Source organism: Thunnus albacares, chromosome 10 (assembly GCF_914725855.1).
Source record: "Thunnus albacares chromosome 10, fThuAlb1.1, whole genome shotgun sequence".
NCBI classification, from domain to species: Eukaryota; Metazoa; Chordata; class Actinopteri; order Scombriformes; family Scombridae; genus Thunnus; species Thunnus albacares.
This window is the reverse complement of record NC_058115.1, coordinates 24,302,549-24,324,355: the sequence shown is the minus strand read 5'-3', so window position 1 is coordinate 24,324,355 and position 21,807 is coordinate 24,302,549. Positions and strand designations below refer to the sequence as shown.

At 40.3% G+C, this 21,807-nt stretch overlaps 1 long non-coding RNA gene across 1 annotated transcript; it reads left to right on the top strand.

The window, feature by feature from the left end:
• The first annotated feature begins 6,715 nt into the window (after positions 1–6,715).
• Positions 6,716–21,405, top strand: LOC122990729. The gene is made up of 4 exons (XR_006405466.1): positions 6,716–6,833; positions 7,014–7,154; positions 20,688–20,743; positions 20,871–21,405. It is a non-coding gene; the product is annotated as an uncharacterized LOC122990729 (long non-coding RNA).
• Positions 21,406–21,807: the final 402 nt, after the last annotated feature.

The following is a 21,807-nucleotide window of genomic DNA, read 5'->3' as shown; positions in this document are numbered from 1 at the left end:
CCAGCCGCTAATTCAAAGCATAGAAAAATGAACACAGTTGATGTGAGGTGTGAATGAGTATATACACCAACAACATGAAAGAACTAACATTATATTATATACAGATGCTATAAATAATTAATACTCTGACAGTAAATAGATATTCTTTTCTCATATCAAGTAAAATAAGGGCTGCATTTAAAAAATAAAACAATGTGCATCCTAAAATGAAGTGAATCAATCGTATTGGTCTCTTAAAATGTTTCTATTGTCTGTCTGGAAGGCATAGTGGGTATGTTTGCTCCAAAGATTTGTGCTTTGTCTGTCATGGCGCTCCACAATCGCCACATTCTCGGATCATATGAGACAAACTGGTTTTGAACTGCCCGTTGGAAGTATTTACTTTGTTTTAGGCGCATATCTACAGTCATTATGTATTGTGTTCTGAGCGCTTCCAAAACGCGGGTGACCTACACTCCACCATGTACCTGAACGCCTCCTGTGTAGACACAACAGTTGACTCACTTCTGCTGCTACTGCTGCTAAATGTGCTGCTCACGCTGTGTTTGCTCAAAAGATTTGTACTTTGTCTGTAGAGGCACTTCACAATAGCCACGGTCTCGGAACATATGAGACAAACTGGTTTTGAACTGCCTGTGGAAGTATTTCCTTCGTTTTACGCGCGTAACAGTCATTGTGTATTAAGCAATTCAATGGTAATGATGATAATCCCTGATAATGTGAAGACCGCAAATATTTGGTTTCAATCACTGCTAAGTCTTATGGCTGTACCAGTTACTACCACTCCAAAATACTAAAAGCCTTGATTGCCAACAACAGGATCTGGGCCTCACTCGGCTACGTGACCCTCTTCCTGTGTCGCTATTGATGCACTGAGTTCAGTGTTGGTTTCAGTTCATTTAGATTAACAAATAGACGCAGACAGAAACTAAACCAAAAGTTGCTTCAAACAGTAGCATGCCATTCTCATACGTCCATATCTCTACTCTCATCTCCTGGTGTCTGCTCTCTAATATGTGACAGACACATATTAGGTAAGACGTGCCCTTTTGAAGCTTAGCAACCTATCACAAATGACAAATGGCAACCTGTGACCATGACATATGAATATGAAAATAGAGCTTATGACTAAATACAGGTAAAAGAAACTGCATTCCTGTAGGCGTTTGTTTGAGTTCAGGTGGTCAGAGTTCGGGGGTTCTTGGTAAATCTGATATTAACTGTACTGAAAAAAACACTGCAGGGTTAATGGTAAACAAGTAATAACCTTCACTAATCTTGTGGATAGGCGCCTGGATAGTTAGCATATCTGGATAGATAGCATCACAAACTTCTTTAACACATTATGACATAATAATCAAAGTTATATGTTAACAGTAACCTGCTACATTGATGGTCAGTTGTCCATGTTGAAACATCCCAGCTCATACTGTTGATACTTGTCATAGGCCTATGTGTATTTGGTTGTTGTTCAGGACCACTGAAAAATGTCATTAGTTTTTGTCTTTGTAAGGCTGCATTCACACCAAATGTATATATATATATATATATATATACATAAACTCACACACACACACACACAGTGAATTTGTGTGTGAATTTTGATATATACATGTATATATATATATATATATATAGAGAGAGAGAGAGAGAGAGAGAGAGAGAGAGAGAGGGAGAAAGAGAGAGAGTAGACAGAGAGATTGGTGAATTATCATGTGTACATATGGATTAAGTCAACTTTGACTTGGTAGCCACTCCTTCCCTTCCTTTCATCTCCCTTCCCTCCCCTTTCTGTTCCCTCCTTCCCTCTGCTGTCCGTAACCGTGGAGCGGCCCATGCCAGAATGAAAAATGCCGGCAGTCCCACACAGAAGCCCTGCATGTAGGGAGAGCAGCAGCACTGAAGTGACTGTTAGTGGGAGAGAGCATCATATCAGCACGGGTTATGTTCAACAGCGCCCCACCTGAATGTGTCAGTGGAGATCACTGGCCCCTCCCACCACTGTTCATGTTCATGTGTTCTGCTGTGTTGAAAATGTTTTAATAAAACAAATGACATTTTCCATCAAAGAGCAAAATCCTCCACCCTTCCCTCTACCACCTCTCAGGCCCTCCATGACACTGTGATGATAGCGGCCCAGCCTGCTTCATCCAGCTGATCACAGAGGCTGTGTAAGAGTTCACAGCCTCACTCGTTCAGCTGGCACTTCTGCCTCTCTGCAGATGGGGAGCGGCCTCATTCAACTACGTGCTATGCTAGCCGGGAAAAGCTCAGCGCCAAGACCATGCACGAGTGCTATGTTAGGCACAATGTTGTGAGAAAGAAACACATCCCACCCGACACAGTGACACAGAGAAGCAGATCTGTCTCTCACTGTGCTCCCTGGCATCATCTATTAGACCAGCTAGCACAGCTCATCTCTCCAGCTAATGGTGATGAGTCTAACGGTGATGCATCTAATGATGATGCATCTAGCAATGTTACCTCTTCACTGAGGAATAAAGCTTTGTGCACACACATTGGGCGGGGAGAGGACACTACATGTCTACTTAGTGTCAACACTGTCTCCCGCTGATCTTGTCGTCATCCCTCATGGGACCAGCACACACAGCTTATTTCTCGGGTTAATGATGGCGTGGCCAGCAGCATTATCTCCCCCTTAAGGAGTAAAGCAACAGGCTCGCACACAAACCAAGGAGAGGAGACATCATGTCTGTTTCACTCAGGGGTGCCGACTTCACGTTAAGAGGCAGCCCTCTGGCAAACGAGTGGGGGCTGCACTCCGAGGTTGTGCAGCAGATTTGGAACCGGTTCAGGAGAGTGGATGTGGACCTGTTTTCCAGTCAAAACAACACCCACTGCCCGCTCTGGTTCTCCTCCAAGAGGATCCATCCCTGGGGGGGGATGCGTTTGCATGTGCCCCTTGGCCGGGAGGCTGCTTTACAGCTTTACTCCTCTTTGTCTCATTCCCCCTCTGTTGGAAAGAGTGAGACAAGAGCAGCTGTCAGTCATCCTGATAGCCCTGGACTGCCATTCAGTGCTGTGGTAAGCAGAGATGACCCAGATGTTGGCAGCCCAGCCCTGGTCCGTCCCTCAAGTTTGGGGGGCTCTGTCGCAGGAGGCCAGCTTGATAGGTGCGCTGCCCACATTGGGCCAATCTCTCGAGACTTGGCTCCTGAGAGGGACAGGCTGACAGACAGATGGTGAAGACCAGTCCAGGCAGCGAGAGCAGGATCCACCATTGCTTGCTACAAGCAAAGTGATTGGGATTCAAACGCTGGTATGAGTAAAGGAGATTAGACCTCCTGACATGTGCAGTGAGAAAGGTTTTCTACAATATCTGGTTGAAAAGGGGCTGATTCATGCCACTGTTAAAGTATATGCAACAGCTGTTTCCTCCTGTCATGAGGGTTTTTGGGAGTTAGGAGACAACACTTGGTGATGACAGCCTTGCTGATTACGCTGACTTCAGCTCAGAGAGTTATTATGACCGTGTATTTTACCTTTTGGTTCCATGGTTTCATGAAGGGTAGGTGAAGTGGAGGTGCTTGATATTGAAGATGTGCCAGTAAGTGGGCATTCATACCGAAAACAGCCTTGCATTAAAAAAAGCAGGGGGTTAGTGCAGGTGTGTTGCTTATGATAACAGAGAGATGATGAAATACAATCCTGGAGCTCATTTCACAAAGTGTGCAATATGCAAGCTGAAATTTTCAACATTCCCTCTCTTTTATTTGGACACATTTCACTTATCAAAACAGCGTCATACTTGCGACCCATGCGTGATAACTAAATGTATCTTCAATTTTGTAAGCAACAAGAATTTGTGTAATGTGATGCAATGAATACTTTTTTGCCAGACCACTTGCGTCAGCACCTTCACAATGGTCTCATTCAAAAGAATGATGGTCACTGGTCTCACCCAGATCCTTGTGGCATCTTCTCACAGCAACTATCATTAAAAAGCAAAAACCCCTGTCTACTCCTGTAAATGGTTGTGATGATACAATCATGTAATGTTATTGCATTTGCCTTGATGAACAGGTCAAACAGTTGTGCTCAGTTGTGCTCAGACTTCAGACTGAGAGTGGGACAGGAAGAAGAGCCCCTTTTGAATTCACAACTTATTTTAAAAGCTCAACCACAATAATACTAAACTTTCCATACATTGTTTGTTCCAGTAAACAAACTGTAACTAAGTGTGTGTGTGTGTGTGTGTGTGTGTGTGTGTTTGTGTATGTTTGTGTGCATGTGTGCGCAAAGGTAAAGTATAAAGTACAAAGCAGGACAGAAAGCACATAAAAGTATTCATCACAGGACTTTTGAATTTTGTAAGTGTTACTTCTCCTCTGTACACTCTCTCTGTATTTCACTGTGTATTTGTCTTATGCAGTGTCAGGGTGACTGTAAGGTCAAAGAGAGAGCAATGTGTGTTCCTGTTCTGACTAGGGTGTTCACCAGTGGGGTAGCCAAGGTTTTCTTTATGTTAATTAAGTTGGTATTTTTACTGTAAGTGAAAAGCTTCTAGTCTAGTCTCTCTGTCATAAACATGCTGCCTCACAGCAGCAAGGTCTTGAGTTCACATTTCGGCCCTGATTCTTTGTTCGCTGAATTTAATTGGGCTTTCTCCCAGGTTCACCTCCCTCTCTCAGATCACAACATGCAGTTGCTTCACCTTAACCATGTCTTAACTATGCTGTAAAAAATGGCATCGAACATTTGAAGTCAACATTGTCTTCATCATTGATGTAATCTTGGGTGTTTGTGAAAAGACTCGAAATCAAGACAATAAGTTCAGACAATCTATTTCAGGGATTTTAGAAACCAGGTCACATCCCCCCATAAATATGGTAGTGCTACAGTGAATGACAGTGAGACAGAGCAAGATGTACAAAACAGTACAATGTACTGTATTGTGCTAAAAGAGTAATTCACTGATTTAGTATTGCACTCATAACATTATCAGACTCTCGATGGATAGTTAAAAAAAAAGGATGACAATTGATGCAGCACGACCAGAGATATCGTATTTTTTATTCCATACATTTGTCGTCCTTGTCAAAACCTCATGCCTACATTACCCACAATGCAAATTGACTTGATTCACTTGACCGTGCAGATCAGGGTGCATTATGCAAGTAGTGCTTAATGTAGCCTTTAGCCACTAGGCTCAAGCAGAGATGAGCAGCTGGCTACAGAGGCCTGGTAAACTCACTTCTTTCTAACTCCACAGCCTGAGAATTTTATCATTTTCAAACCTAGTAGTCTTCAGTCCCAACTGATGCTGACTCAAGTGACATTACTTGAGGTAATTTATGAAACTCTGGGAAGCATCCCCAACACATGTAAAACAGACTTTGATGTGTATAATTGGTGGAATTCCCCTTTAAGGGAAATGGGGCACATATACTTGATACAGGACCCCACAGGATAAAATCATATTTAAGTTGGAGATATTTGTGTGTGGCTTCAACAACTTGGATGGCATTTTCACACAAGCCTATCAGCAGAAAAGTAAATCTATATATTGACAGTGGGAGATTATTTCACATCAAGATCAAGTGAAATAAGAGCCATGATATTTGAAAAAAACTTTTTTTTGTTTTTGTACCTTATATTTACAGCAGAGATATTGTAAACAAAAGATCTGTCATGTTTACTGTAAGTGGCAGTTATAGAAACCCACAATGAGAATCAAATATGAGATGAGAGGGGTTCATGCTGGTTTTGTGTCACATGTTTGGAAAGGTAGTCAAGATTATTTCCACTGTGGTACAGTGAAACACCAACGTAGTGAGAGGCCAATCAGGTTGCTCTGAAATTGTTCCCTCCCACTTGATATGATTACATTAAGGCGAATCCTCTTCTAATATAGTATGATTTAACTGCAGTCTCAAGTGGATTAACAGGAAAATGCTGATCATACTTTATTTACTGCTGATGCACAGAGTTGGGCGTAAGTATATGTAGAAAGGTCAGATTTACTCCAGATATACAGTATATTTAAAGTATTGTCATCCTCTTACAGTAACTTAGGAGACAGTGTATATGATTCTTGTTTAATGTCTTCTCAGGATGTGCAGACGATTGGATATATGAGACAAAGACTGTTCGTGTTGGAAATGATGTGACAATGATATGTCCCCGCAAGATAGCTGGAACCTTGCTTTGGATCAAACTTGTTTCTGAAAATGTGCCTCAGGTCATCGGAAGAACAAATGGCTTTAAGGATGATCGTCGCATTACAGCCATAGAAGAATCTGGAATATTTGCTCTGCGTATTACAAAAGCAGAGCTTAGTGATACTGGAGTTTACCTGCTTTGTGTGAAACTATCACAACAAAAGTTGATATTCTTGAAAGGAACACATCTAAAAGTTGAAGGTAAATACATCAAAGCGTCTATCGTAATTTACATAAAATTTCCAGACTTGAACATATAAATTAATCTTTGAAGTTTTTATCCTTTTTTCAATTTCCAAGGATCAGGACCATATACAGATATCACTACAGTCCCTCCATCTGATCCAGTGCGTCCAGGAGACTCTGTGACTCTCCAATGTTCAGTCCTCTCGGCAAACAAAACATGTCTAGAAGAACACAATGTTTACTGGTTCAGTGCCAGTTTGGATAAATTTAACGCCAGTTTTATTTATACTCATGAAAACAGTGATGATCAAAGTGAGAAGAGTCTTGACATTGAGTCTTTACAGAAATGCGTCTACGACTTCTCAGGGAACAATGTCAGCAGCTCTGATACTGGGACTCACTACTGTGCTGTGACCACATGTGGGGAGACACTGAGTAGAAATGGAACAAAACTCAACACTGAAGGTAACTGCATCAAACAATATTTCTATCTAATGTGGTAATTACCCTATTTATGTCTAGTTTGTATCCTTAATGTACTTTAACATCTTATTAAATAACATGAATAATAATTTTAAAAAATAATTAATTACACTTTTATTCGTTCTAAACTTTCATTATTTGCACCTTTTCATACTGTTTCAGCAGTCAACATCTGTGATTTGCAGAAGGACAAAACAGTTCTCTTTCTGCTGTGTGCTGCTCTGGCTCTCAGTCTGATTGTTATAGTCGTTCTCATTTATTCAATCAAGAAAATCAAGAAAAAATCTTGTGACTGTTGTAACAGTAAGAGAAGTCACTCATACACTGATTAATCAAACATATTTGACAAAATTAGATTCAAATGATTCATATGAGTGTTGTGTTTTTATTTTATAATACAGCTGCAGTTGATCTGCACACAAATACTGCAGCCAGTGGTGTTCAGCAAAGTTGGCAGGTAAGGTATACAAGCATAAAATGTAGCTGGAAAGCTTATCAGTATGTTTTTCTCTCTAAATAAATTTTGACATCTTCTATTTCACTTTTCACACATATATTTCTTATATGTTTTATATTATATTCAGAGAGACGAGGACTCATTGGTTTATTCTGCACCAACCTTCATAAGCAAATCTCGCAAATCCAGGACAAGGGATAGAAAAACTGCAGAGGAAGATATCATCTACACTGATGCCAGTGCTCTCAGGTTGAATTAACAGTCTAAACACAAATTTGATGCTGATATAATGTTTGTATGGCACATTGTGTGGGAGATATACTGATGTACACATTTCAGCTGTTGAGTTGGTGAATTTTTTTTTTTTTTTTGAATAACCTGCAACATGTATTATATTTACTTTTGCCATTTCATTTATATATGTATATACTGTATATGTTTAAGGAAATGAGTTCTTGGTGATAGACCTATAGAGTAGAAGTCCCACATCTATGAATGTTTGTTTTATTGTGTGAGTTTTTATCAGAGTGTATATTTTGTATTTTTAAGTCTATTAATTTCCTGCATGACCCACATCTGTTTCAATGCCATGCCAAAGTATTGCATTAAAATGAATTGGTGGTTGTGTAGATGTGCTTTTTTCTTAATTAAGAAATATACATTATGACAACAGATACCAAACTAATGATTAAATTAAGAACACAACGTTTAACCTTTACTGCACTATTCTTTCCCAAACACTTTTTTAAATCTTTTTTACATTCTCATCTATCTTAATTTTAGCCATGATGTGTTTATTTTAAAAATCACAATCAGTGTAGTTTGCCTCTAGTTTAATAAAGTTTGACTGACTGACTGAATGTCTTGTTTAATGATGAACTAGTGCAGTGTCTGTTCAGAACGGGCCGATTGCTTGGCTTCCAGCCGCTAATTCAAAGCATAGAAAAATGAACACAGTTGATGTGAGGTGTGAATGAGTATATACACCAACAACATGAAAGAACTAACATTATATTATATACAGATGTTATAAATAATTAATACTCTGATAGTAAATAAATATTCTTTTCTCATTTCAAGTAAAATAAGGGCTGCATTTAAAAAATAAAACAATGTGCATCCTAAAATGAAGTGGATCAATCGTATTGGTCTCTTAAAATGTTTCTATTTTCTGTCTGGAAGGCATAGTGGTTATGTTTGCTCCAAAGATTTGTGCTTTGTCTGTCGGGGCGCTCCACAATGGCCACATTCTCGGAGCATATGAGACAAACTGGTTTTGAACTGCCCGTTGGAAGTATTTACTTTGTTTTAGGCGCATAACTACAGTCATTATGTATTGTGTTCTGAGCGCTTCCAAAACGCGCGTGACCTACACTCCACCATGTACCTGAACGCCTCCTGTGTAGACACAACAGTTGATTCACTGCTGCTACTACTGCTGCTAAATGTGCTGCTCACGCTGTGTTTGCTCAAAAGATTTGTACTTTGTCTGTAGAGGCACTTCACAATAGCCACGGTCTTGGAACATATGAGACAAACTGGTTTTGAACTGCCTGTGGAAGTATTTCCTTCATTTTATGCGCGTAACAGTCATTGTGTATTATGCAATTCAATGGTAATGATGATAATCCCTGATAATGTGAAGACCGAAAATATTTGGTTTCAATCACTGCTAAGTCTTATGGCTGTACCGGTTACTACCACTCCAAAATACTAAAAGCCTTGATTGCCAACAACAGGATCTGGGCCTCACTCGACTACGTGACCCTCTTCCTGTGTCGCTATTGATGCACTGAGTTCAGAGTTGGTTTCAGTTCATTTAGATTAACAAATAGACGCAGACAGAAACTAAACCAAAAGTTGCTTCAAACAGTAGCATGCTATTCTCATACGTCCATATCTCTACTCTCATCTCCTGGTGTCTGCTCTCTAATATGTGACAGACACATATTAGATAAGACCTGCCCTCTTGAAGCTTAGCAACCTATCACAAATGACAAATGGCAACCTGTGACCATGACATATGAATATGAAAATAGAGCTTATAACTAAATACAGGTAAAAGAAACTGCATTCCTGTAGGCGTTTGTTTGAGTTCAGGTGGTCAAAGTTCGGGGGTTCTTGGTAAATCTGATATTAACTGTACTGAAAAAAACACTGCAGGGTTAATGGTAAACAAGTAATAACCTTCACTAATCTTGTAAGCAGCCTGGATAGTTAGCATATCTGGATAGATAGCATCACAAACTTCTTTAACACATTATGACAGAATAATTAAAGTTATATGTTAACAGTAACCTGCTACATTGATGGTCAGTTGTACATGTTGAAACATCCCAGCTCATACTGTTGATACTTGTCATAGGCCTATGTAGATTTGGTTGTTGTTCAGGTGTGGGCGTGTTTATTTGTGCTTTAGAACTCACGGCTTTGTTCTTGTTACTGCCGCCCCCCTCTTCTCTAGCTCCCTCGACCACTGCTGCTCTCTCTTGCTCCCTCCCTCCCTCACTCTCTCTCTCTCTCTCTCTCTCTTTCTCTGTTGTTGCTGCTGCTGTTTTTCCTGCTTTGCCAGATTTGGTGTGAATGCGGCCTAACCCCGTGTCTAGACAGCAAGTGTGTCAGACATGTTTTTCATGCGCATGTAATCTATGCAGCTGTCTGCACCAGCGTTCATTTATGCTTCAAGTCTATTTTCCTCCATTTTACACACATCACCTGAACGCCTCCAGTGTAGACACAGATGGAGCACTCGCTGCTTCTGCTGCTCATGCTACGTTTACTGTGTAGACACAGGGTGAAGCTGGACCTCTGGTCTTTGGGGTTTTTGATAGGAACACCTTAGTGGGCTTGTGTCACAGTCCAGACTCAATGAGCTAGACAAAGACAGAGGAACAAAACACAGAATTATAAGTAATTTGACCCATATGTTTTTCATAACTAAAATAAACTCACTCAAAGTCCTCCTCCACTCAAAAATGTATTTTACTTATTGTTACAGTTGGATGTTTGAACTTTACTGTGCAAAATTATTTATGTGCAGAATTTGATACTAGAAAGTTTGATACTAGAAAGCCGTCAGAGGGAGAGTTTCTCTGTGATTAATTAAGAAAGTTTCTCTGTGCTCACCGCAAGGTTATGTTCCTGTAGGTAAGGAGATGCATGTCTGTTGATAGATTTGTATGTGAGTAACAGGACTTTGTAGTCAACCCTTAAGGAGACAGGGAGCCAGTGCGGTGAAAAAAGAACTGGTGTTATATGTTCGTGTATTCGCACTCTCATCTGGCAGCACTGTTCTGAATGTACTGGAGCCTCTGGATGCTCCTGCCAGGGATCCCTGTTAAGAGTGCAATGCCGTAGTGCAGTCTTGAGGAGATAAAGTTCAGAACAAGTTTTTCTGCATCTTACAGGGTTAGAGAGGGGCAGAGTTTAGAGAGATTTCTGAGAGGGTAGAAAGAAGTTTTGCACAGACGTCTTAAATGGTCATCAAAAGTGAGCTGAGGGTCAGACCTAACACCCAGATTAGTGACTGAGGAGGAAAGGGGGATGTCCTGGCTGTCAGGTGAGATGATGTATGGGGGATGACTGAATCTGGTGTGGAGAGCCAATAAGGAGAGCTGAAGTTTTGCTGCTTTTTAACTGGAGGAAATTTCTGCTCATCCAGTCTTTATCTCCTTAAGACAGGCGCTGAGGCATTACATGGCTGCAGAAGGGCTTGGGGCAGTTTTGATGTACAGCTGGGTATCATCAGCATAGCAATGGAAAGACATCCCATGTCTGATCATGAGACGTCCAAGGGGGAGCATGTAGAGAGTAAACAGGATGGGGCCAAGAACCGATCTTTGCGGAACACCACAGGTGACAGGGAGCGGTCCAAACCTGCATCCTCCCAGTGAAACATACTCAGTCCTACCAGAAAGGTGACCAAACAAGTATTGACAAGATATCTATCTTCTCCCTAAATGCCCTTGTTTGAGCGTCATCTGTAGGTACTCTATTCATTATATGGTGATTTTGTGATTTGGTTTTTCTACGATTGGTTTACTGTTAAGCAAGCTACCCATTACACTAGCTGGAATTTTTAAATGTGGGAGTTGTAATCATCATGATAATGTTGTGAAAACCAATCATTTTTAAGATGGGAGTACATCTTACACATATCAAATGAGACACTTTGCCAATTGCAACACTACACATGTTGTTTATTGACTGGAGTGCCCCTGTGATTGTTTCTATGTAGGATGAACATAAAGAGGACTAAAAGACAGAATTGCTGAACAGAAAAATGCAGAAAATAAGCACAAAAAATGTTGATTATGCTATGGCTTCACATTATGTGCGAACGCGACATGGCAACCCCAATACACTGAGAGTCATGGTGTTAGAAGTCATTGAAAAAGACACTATAGGAGGCAACCCACATAAAATATTACTCCAACACAAGACGTTTTGCACTGTACACCTGAAAGCAACTAAATACACCGGTCCCAATGCTTACTTCAGGAATATATATACACATATATATATATAAATTCACACACACACACACACACAGTGAATTTGTGTGTGAATTTTGATATATACATATATATATATATATATATATAGAGAGAGAGAGAGAGAGAGAGAGAGAGAGAGAAAGAGAGAGAGTAGACAGAGAGATTGGTGAATTTATCATGTGTACATATGGATTAAGTCAACTTTGACTTGGTAGCCACTCCTTCCCTTCCTTTCATCTCCCTCCCTCCCCTTTCTGTTCCCTCCTTCCCTCTGCTGTCTATTGATCATGCATCACTTCCTTGTTTTTGGCTTGCACATTTATAGAGAACTATCCTCCCACTCAACTCATTACTGTAATACACTATAGGTGTGTAAGCTAATGCTGACAATGACCCTGATAAAGGTCGACCCTATGTGGGTCACAAAACATATCCCAGACTATATCCCACCCATGTATTTCCCAACTGCACTATATAACAACCTGACTTTATAATGAGCTTTCATTTTCTGCACAGACTGAAGGTGGAGATGATCTGAACTATGCTGGGTTGCATTTCTCTAAAACAAAAGCTACAAGAGGTCGGAAGAAAAAAGAGTTGACTGATGAAAGTGTTTACGCTCAAGTTAAACGCTGACAACTTGAGGTTTGGTTAACAGGACTGACCTTTGACAGTCTATGTAAATAAATGTATTGGATTTCCTTCTAACTTTGTTGAGAGTGAGCATACATATATAAGTGCCCATATTCCTTTATGCATGTATACATATAGGCACATATCTTCATTTAGATGCCTATACATATATGCAATACATATCTAAATGTATACATGCTCACATAATTGCTCTTTATGTTCTATGTTGTGTATTTACATTGTGGGGTGTTGTCCTAGAAATATTTACTCCATGTCCATTGTTTTATGAAAGAATAAATGTACATATTTGTTGATTTTTGAAACTTGTTGAGGCTGATTACAGCCTACAATGTTTTTGTTTCACATTATTGCATTCTACTTTCTATATTAATTATACACATATAATTTGCAGCATATAGGATGCAACACTAAAAAGAGACACAATATTTACACTTCAGCTTTAAAATGCTTCATCTATGTTGCAAGTTGTTTATTTGTTCAGGTTTGGAGGCAGTAACTACAGTAACTTATAGTGCAATAAAATGGGATATAAAATGGCATAAGTATGTAGAAAGGTCAGATTTACTCCAGATATGTATTTAAAGTATTGTCATCCTTTTACAACAGAGGGCGAGACAGAGAGAGAGAGGGAAAGAGAGAGATAGCATTAGAAGGTGTATATGTTTCTTGTTTAATGTCTTCTCAGGGAGCAATCATTTGTGTAACATGATATGATGAAGGATTAACTGCTCAGGAAAGTTGAGCTAGATTCGTCTTTTTTGCCAGAGCACTTGCATCAGCACCCTCACAATGGTCCCATTCAAAAGAATAATGATCACTGGTCTCACTCAGATCCGCCTTCTCTTAGCAACTATCAATAAAAAGCAAATACCTCTGTCTACTTCTGTAAATGGTTGTGATGATACAATTGTGTATTGTTACTGCACTTGCTTTGGTGAACATGTAAAACAGTTGTGCTCAAGCCCAGCTTCCTGAGACTTCAGACTGAGAGTGACACAGGAAGAAGGGCCCCTTTTGAATTCACACCTTATTTTTAAAGCCCAACCACAACAATGCTAAACTTTCCATACATCATTTCTTTCAGTAAACAGATTGTTACTAAGTGTATGAGTGTGTGTGTGTGTGTGTGTGTGTGTGTGTGTGTGTGTGTGTGTGTGTGTGTGTGTGTGTGTGTGCGTGTGTGTCCGTGCGCGAAGAGAAAGTATAAAGTACATAGCAGGACACAAAGCACATAGTACAAGTACAAAGTATTCATCACAGGGCTTTTGAATTTTGTAACTGTTACTTCTCCTCTGTGCACTCTCTGTATATTTCACTGTGTATTTGTCTTATGCAGTGTCCGGGAATCCTTAATTTGACTGTAAGGTCATTTTTTGATGCCAGAGCTCTTTGTGTTGTTGTGCTGGAGAGCAATGTGTGTTCCTGTTTCTGTTCTAAGTAGGGTGCTATGTTAATTAAGTTGGTATTTTTACTGCAAGTGAAACGCTTATTTTTTGTCGTAGTTTTGTCATAAACATGCTGCCTCACAGCAGCAAGGTCTTGAGTTCACATTTCGGCCCTGATTCTATATTTGCAGAATTTAATTGTGATTTCTCCCAGGTTCTCTGCCCTCCCTTAGATCAAAACATGCAGTTGCCTAACTTTTACCATGTCGTAAACCGTGTTGGGCAAGTTACTGAAAAATAGTAATTAGTTACACTTACTTCTCTCAAAAAGTAATTGAATTACTTTACCAATTACTGCATATGAAAAGTAATTAGTTACAAGGGAACATATCTTTTGTGTTACTTTTAACGCAAAAGTGTAATGCGTCCCAAAATCTCAGATATCAATCCGCTTCGTTTTCACCACAGCCCCAAATCAGTTCAGTTCAATCCCATTTAATTTCACAAATACAAAAGAACGGCAACTCAAAAGTCCACTCTGGGTTTTACCGCAGATCCACAACTCAAATCAGGAATAGCAGCAGCAGTTCAGTGCCAGGTTTTATTTACAATATATAATGTTATAACTCCAGAGACAAGGCTTCTGTTTTATCACAAGTTGGCTACAATGACATGGACTTTACAACGCGGCTCTGAGACAAGGAAAGGTCAGATGATGTCGTGTTTGTGTTGTGTGTGTGTTTGTCTGCATTTGTCCACAAAGTCTGCCCGGAACTTGGGTGTCATGATTGATGACCAACTAACCTTTAAGGTTCACGTGGCTTCAGTCACACAATCGTGTCGATTTGCCCTGTACAACATCAGGAAGATCAGACCCTACCTGTCTGAGCTTGCAGCACAACTCTTGTAATATCACGTATCGACTACTGCAACTCCTTACTGGCAGGCCTCCCTGCATGTACACTCAAACCTCTACAGATGATCTAGAATGCGGCAAGCTTTAATAGCAGGCTAAGTTTAGTTGAACAAATTGACTGTTTTAGTTGCTTGTTAATGGGCTCATGTCTGAAAATGTGTATTTTATGTGTGTTTTCAATGATGCAATCATAGATGAAGTATACACTGAAGTATACTTCAGCAAGACAATCGTGTGATGCAGTCACATGACTGTATCAGTGCTTCAAGAGGCTGGAAGAGGCCTTCTTCTAGCCAAAGAGGTGACGAGGTGTATCGTCGCAACATCATGGCAAGGAGGAGAGCACCGTCAACACCATCAGCCACCTCCCAGACCACCTCAGCAGAGACACCGCAGCACTGGCCCTCCCGTAACCATGGAGCGGTCCATGCCAGAATGAAAAATGCCGGCAGTCCCACGCAGAAGCCCTGCATGTAGGGAGAGCAGCAGCACTGAAGTGACTGTCAGTGGGAGACAGCATCATATCAGCACAGGTTATGTTCAACAGCGCCCCCCTGAATGTTTCAGTGGAGTTCGCTGGCCCCTCCCACCACTGTTCATGTTCATGTGTTCTGCTGTGTTGAGAATGTTTTAATAAAACAAATGACATCTTCCATCAAAGAGCAAAATCCTCCACCCTTCCCTCTACCACCTCTCAGGCCCTCCATGACACTGTGATGATAGCGGCCCAGCCTGCTTCATTCAGCTCATCACAGAGGCTGTGTAAGAGTGCACAGCCTCTGAACGAGTGCAGAAAGCACTCGTTCAGCTGGCACTCCTGCCTCTCTTCCCATCGTTAGGGAAGCAGATGAGGGGCTGCCTCATTCAACTACATGCTATGCTAGCCGGGAAAAGCTCAGCGCCAAGACCATGCACGAGTGCTATGTTAGGCACGATGTTGTGAGAAAGAAACACATCCCACCCGACACAGTGACACAGAGAAGCAGATCTGTCTCTCACTGCGCTCCCTGGCACCACCGATTAGACCAGCTAGCACAGCTCATCTCTCCAGCTAATGGTGATGAGTCTAACGGTGATGCATCTAATGGTGATGCATCTAGCGATGTTACATCTTCACTGAGGAATAAAGCTTTGTGCACACACATTGGGCGGGGAGAGGACACTACATGTCTACTTAGTGTCAACACTGTCTCCCGCTGATCTTGTCGTCATCCCTCATGGGACCAGCACACACAGCTTATTTCTCGGGTTAATGATGGCGTGGCCAGCAGCATTATCTCCCCCTTAAGGAGTAAAGCAACAGGCTCACACACAAACCAAGGAGAGGAGACATCATGTCTGTTTCACTCAGGGGTGCCGACTTCACGTTAAGAGGCAGCCCTCTGGCAAACGAGTGGGGGCAGATTTGGAACTGGTTCAGGAGAGTGGATGTGGACCTGTTTTCCAGTCGAAACAAGACCCACTGCCCACTCTGGTTCTCTTCCAAGAGGATCCATCCCTGGGGGGGGGGATGCGTTTGCATGTGCACCTTGGCCGGGAGGCTGCTTTACATCTTTACTCCTCTTTGTCTCATTCCCCCTCTGTTGGACAGAGTGAGACAAGAGCAGCTGTCAGTCATCCTGATAGCCCTGGACTGCCATTCAGTGCTGTGGTAAGCAGAGATGACCCAGATGTTGGCAGCCCAGCCCTGGTCCATCCCTCAATTTTGGGGGGCTCTGTCGCAGGAGGCCGGCTTGATAGGTGCGTTGCCTACATTGGCCAATCTCTCGAGACTTGGCTCCTGAGAGGGACAGACTGACAGACAGATGGTGAAGACCAGTCCAGGCAGCGAGAGCAGGATCCACCATTGCTTGCTACAAGCAAAGTGATTGAGATTCAAATGCTGGTATGAGTAAAGGAGATTAGACCTCCTGACATGTGCAGTGACAAAGGTTTTCTACAATATCTGGTTGAAAAGGGGCTGATTCATGCCACTGTTAAAGTATATGCAACAGCTGTTTCCTCCTGTCATGAGGGTTTTTGGGAGTTAGGAGACAACACTTGGTGATGACAGCCTTGCTGATTACGCTGACTTCAGCTAAGAGAGTTATTATGACTGTGTATTTTACCTTTTGGTTCCATGGTTTTATGAAGGGTAGGTGAAGTGGAGGTGCTTGATATTGAAGATGTGCCAGTAAGTGGGCATTCATACCGAAAACAGCCTTGCATTAAAAAAAGCAGGGGGTTAGTGCAGGTGTGTTGCTTTAGATAACAGTGAGATGATGAAATACAATCCTGGAGCTCATTTCACAAAGTGTGCAATATGCAAGCTGAAATTTGCAACATTCCCTCTTTCTTTAATTTGGACACATTTCACTTATCAAAACACCATCATACTTGCGACCCATGCGTGATAACTAAATGTATCTTCAATTTTGTAAGCAACAAGAATTTGTGTAATGTGATGCAATGATGAAGGATTTTACAGCCCTGGAAGGTTGAGCCAGGTTCAGCTTTTTTACCAGACCACTTGCATCAGCACCTTCACAATGGTCACATTCAACAGAATGATGGTCTCAACCAGATCCTTGTGGCATCTTCTCACACCAACTACCACTAAAAAGCAAAAACCCCTGTCTACTCCTGTAAATGGTTGTGATGATACAACCATGTAATGTTAATGCATTTGCCTTGATGAACAGGTCAAACAGTTGTGCTCAGTTGTGCTCAGACTTCAGACTGAGAGTGGGACAGGAAGAAGAGCCCCTTTTGAATTCACAACTTATTTTAAAAGCGGAACCACAATAATACTAAACTTTCCATACATTGTTCCAGTAAACAAACTGTAACTAAGTGTGTGTGTTTGTGTGTGTTTGTGTGTGTGTATGTGGTTGTGCATGCGTGCGCAAGGGTAAAGTATAAAGTACAAAGCAGGACACAAAGCACATAAAAGTATTCATCACAGGACTTTTGAATTTTGTGACTGTTACTTCTCCTCTGTGCACTCTCTCTGTATTTCACTGTGTATTTGTCTTATGCAGCGTCAGGGTGACTGTAAGGTCAAAGAGAGAGCAATGTGTGTTCCTGTTCTGACTAGGGTGTTCACCAGTGGGGTAGCCAAGGTTTTCTTTATGTTAATTAAGTTGGTATTTTTACTGTAAGTGAAAAGCTTCTAGTCTAGTCTCTCTGTCATAAACATGCTGCCTCACAGCAGCAAGGTCTTGAGTTCACATTTCGGCCCTGATTCTTTATTCGCTGAATTTAATTGGGCTTTCTCCCAGGTTCACCTCCCTCTCTCAGATCAAAACATGCAATTGCTTCACCTTAACCATGTCTTAACTATGCTGTAAAAAATGGCATCGAACATTTGAAGTCAACACTGTCTTCATCATTGATGTAATCTTGGGTGTTTGTGAAAAGACTCAAAATCAAGACAATAAATTCAGACAATCTATTTCAGGGATTTTAGAAACCAGGTCACATCCCCCCATAAATATGGTAGTGCTACAGTGAATGACAGTGAGACAGAGCAAGTTGTACAAAACAGTACAATGTACTGTATTGTGCTAAAAGAGTAATCCACTGATTTAGTATTGCACTCATAACATTATCAGACTCTCGACGGATAGTTAAAAGAAAGGATGACAATTGATGCAGTACAACCACAGATATCGTATTTTTTATTCCATACATTTGTCGTCCTTGTCAAAACCTCATGCCTACATTACCCACAATGCAAATTGACTTGATTCACTTGACTGTGCAGATCAGGGTGCATTATGCAAGTAGTGGTTAATGTAGCCTTTAGCCGCTAGGCTCAAGCAGAGATGAGCAGCTGGCTACAGAGGCCTGGTAAACTCACTTCTTTCTAACTCCACAGCCTGAGAATTTTTTCATTTTCAAACCTAGTAGTCTTGAGCCCCAACTGATGCTGACTCAAGTAACATTACTTGAGGTAATTTATGAAACTCTGTGAAGCATCCCCTGCAGCCACAAAACGCTTTTTATACAAACTTTTTTCACACATGAAGTATTACTCCCCAACACATGTAAACAGACTTTGATGTGTAAAATTGGTGGAGTTCCCCTTTAAGGGAAATGGGGCACATATACTTGATACATGACCCCACAGGATAAAATGATATTTAAGTTGGAGATATTTGTGTGTGGCTTCAACAGCTTGGATGGCATTTTCACACAAGCCTATCAGCAGAAAAGTCCATCTATATATTGACAGTGGGAGATTATTTCACATCAAGATCAAGTGAAATAAGAGCCATGATATTTAAAAAAAACTTTTTTTTGTTTTTGTACCTTATATTTACAGCAAAGATATTGTAAACAAAAGATCAGTCATGTTTACTGTAAGTGGCAGTTATAGAAACCCACAATGAGAATCAAATATGAGATGAGAGGGGTTCATGCTGGTTTTGTGTCACGTGTTTGGAAAGCTAGTCAAGATTATTTCCACTGTGGTACAGTGAAACATCAACGTAGTGAGAGGCCAATCAGGTTGCTCTGAAATTGTTCCCTCCCACTTGATATGATTACATTAAGGCGAATCCTCTTCTAATACAGTATGATTTAACTGCAGTCTCAAGTGGATTAACAGGAAAATGCTGATCATACTTTATTTACTGCTGATGCACAGAGTTGGGCGTAAGTATATGTAGAAAGGTCAGATTTACTCCAGATATACAGTATATTTAAAGTATTGTCATCCTCTTACAATAGGAGACAGTGTATATGATTCTTGTTTAATGTCTTCTCAGGATGTGCAGACGATTGGATCTATGAGACAAAGACTTTTCGTGTTGGAAATTATTTAAAAATGACATGTCCCCGCAAGTTAGCTGAAACCTTGTTTTGGATCAAACTTGTTTCTGAAAATGTGCCTCAGGTCTTCGGAAGAGTATATGGCTCTGAGGATGATCTTCGCATTAGAGCCATAGAAGAACCTGGAAAATTTGCTCTGCGTATTAAAAAAGCAAAGCTTAGTGATACTGGAGTTTACTATTGTGTGAAACTATCACAACAAGAGTTGATATTTTTGAGAGGAACACATCTAAAAGTTGAAGGTAAATACATCAAAGCGTCTATCGTAATTTACATAAAATTTCCAGACTTGAACATATAAATTAATCTTTGAAGTTTTTATCCTTTTTTCAATTTCCAAGGACGAAGACCACATACAGATATCACTACAGTCCCTCCATCTGATCCAGTGCGTCCAGGAGACTCTGTGACTCTCCAGTGTTCAGTCCTCTCGGCAAACAAAACATGTCTAGAAGAACACAGTGTTTACTGGTTCAGTGCCAGTTTGGATAAATTTAACGCCAGTTTTATTTATACTCATGAAAACAGTGATGATCGAAGTGAGAAGAGTCTTGACACTCAGTTTTTACAGAAATGCGTCTACGACTTCTCCAGGAACAATGTCAGCAGCTCTGATACTGGGACTCACTACTGTGCTGTGACCACATGTGGGGAGACACTGAGTAGAAATGGAACAAAACTCAACACTGAAGGTAACTGCATCAAACAATATTTCTATCTAATGGGGGAATTACCCTATTTATGTCTAGTTTGTATCCTTAATGTACTTTAACATCTTATTAAGTAACATAAATAATAATTAAAAAAAAAAAAAATAATTACACTTTTATTCATTCTAAACTTTCATTATTTGCACCTTTTCATACTGTTTCAGCAGTCAACATCTGTGATTTGCAGAAGGACAATACAGTTCTCTTTCTGCTGTGTGCTGCTCTGGCTCTCAGTCTGATTGTTATAGTCGTTCTCATTTATTCAATCAAGAAAATCAAGAAAAAGTCTTGCGACTATTGTAACGGTAAGAGAAGTCACTCATACATTGATTAATCAAACATATTTGGCAAAATTAGATTCACATGATTCATATGAGTGTTGTGTTTTTATTTTATAATACAGCTGCAGTTGATCTGCACACAAATGTTGCCGCTAGCAGTGTTCAGCAAACTTGGCAGGTAAGGTATACAAGCATAAAATGTAGCTGGAAAGCTTATCAGTATGTTTTTCTCTCTAAATAAATTTTGACATCTTCTATTTCACTTTTGACACATATGTTTTTTATATGTTTTATATTATACTCAGAGAGACGAGGACTCATTGGTTTATTCTACAGCAACATTCACAAGAAAGAAATGCAAACTGCAGAGGAAGATATCATCTACACTGATGCCAGTGCTCTCAGGTTGAATTAACAGTCTAAACACAAATATGATGCTGATATAATGTTTGTATGGCACATTGTATGGGAGATATACTGATGTACACATTTCAGCTCTTGAGTTGGTGAATTTTTTTTTTTGTTGATAATCTGCAACATGTATTATATTTACTTTTGCCATTTTATTTATACATGTATATACTGTATATGTTTAAGGAAATGAGTTCTTGGTGATAGACCTATAGAGTAGGTGTCCCACATCTATGAATGCTTGTTTTATTGTGTGAGTTTTTATCAGAGTGTATATCATGTATTTTTAAGTCTATTAATTTCCTCCATGACCCACATCTGTTTCAATGCCATGCCAAAGTATTGCATTAAAATGAATTGGTGGTTGTGTAGCTGTGCTTTCTTCTTAATTAAGAAATATACATTATGACAACAGATACCAAACTAATGATTAAATTAAGAACACAACGTTTAATCTTTACTGCACTTTTCTTTCCTGATATTCAACATTTTTTTACATCTTTTTTACATTCTCATCTATCTCTATATCTTTGCTCCAAAGATTTGTGCTTTGTCTGTCGTGGTGCTCCACTATCACCACATTCTCGGATCATATGAGACAAACTGGTTTTGAACTGCCCGTTGGAAGTATTTACTTTGTTTTAGGCGCATAACTACAGTTGTTATGGATATTCCATAACTGACCAGGACAACAGAATGTCAAGCTGTACTCTTCTGTTCTCTCAAACAGAAGATAACACATGTTGTTTAATAAACCAGGAGCCTCACAGGCGAACCAAGGCCAGAATGCAGGTCATCATCAGACGCAAGAAGACAAACCAAAGATACAGA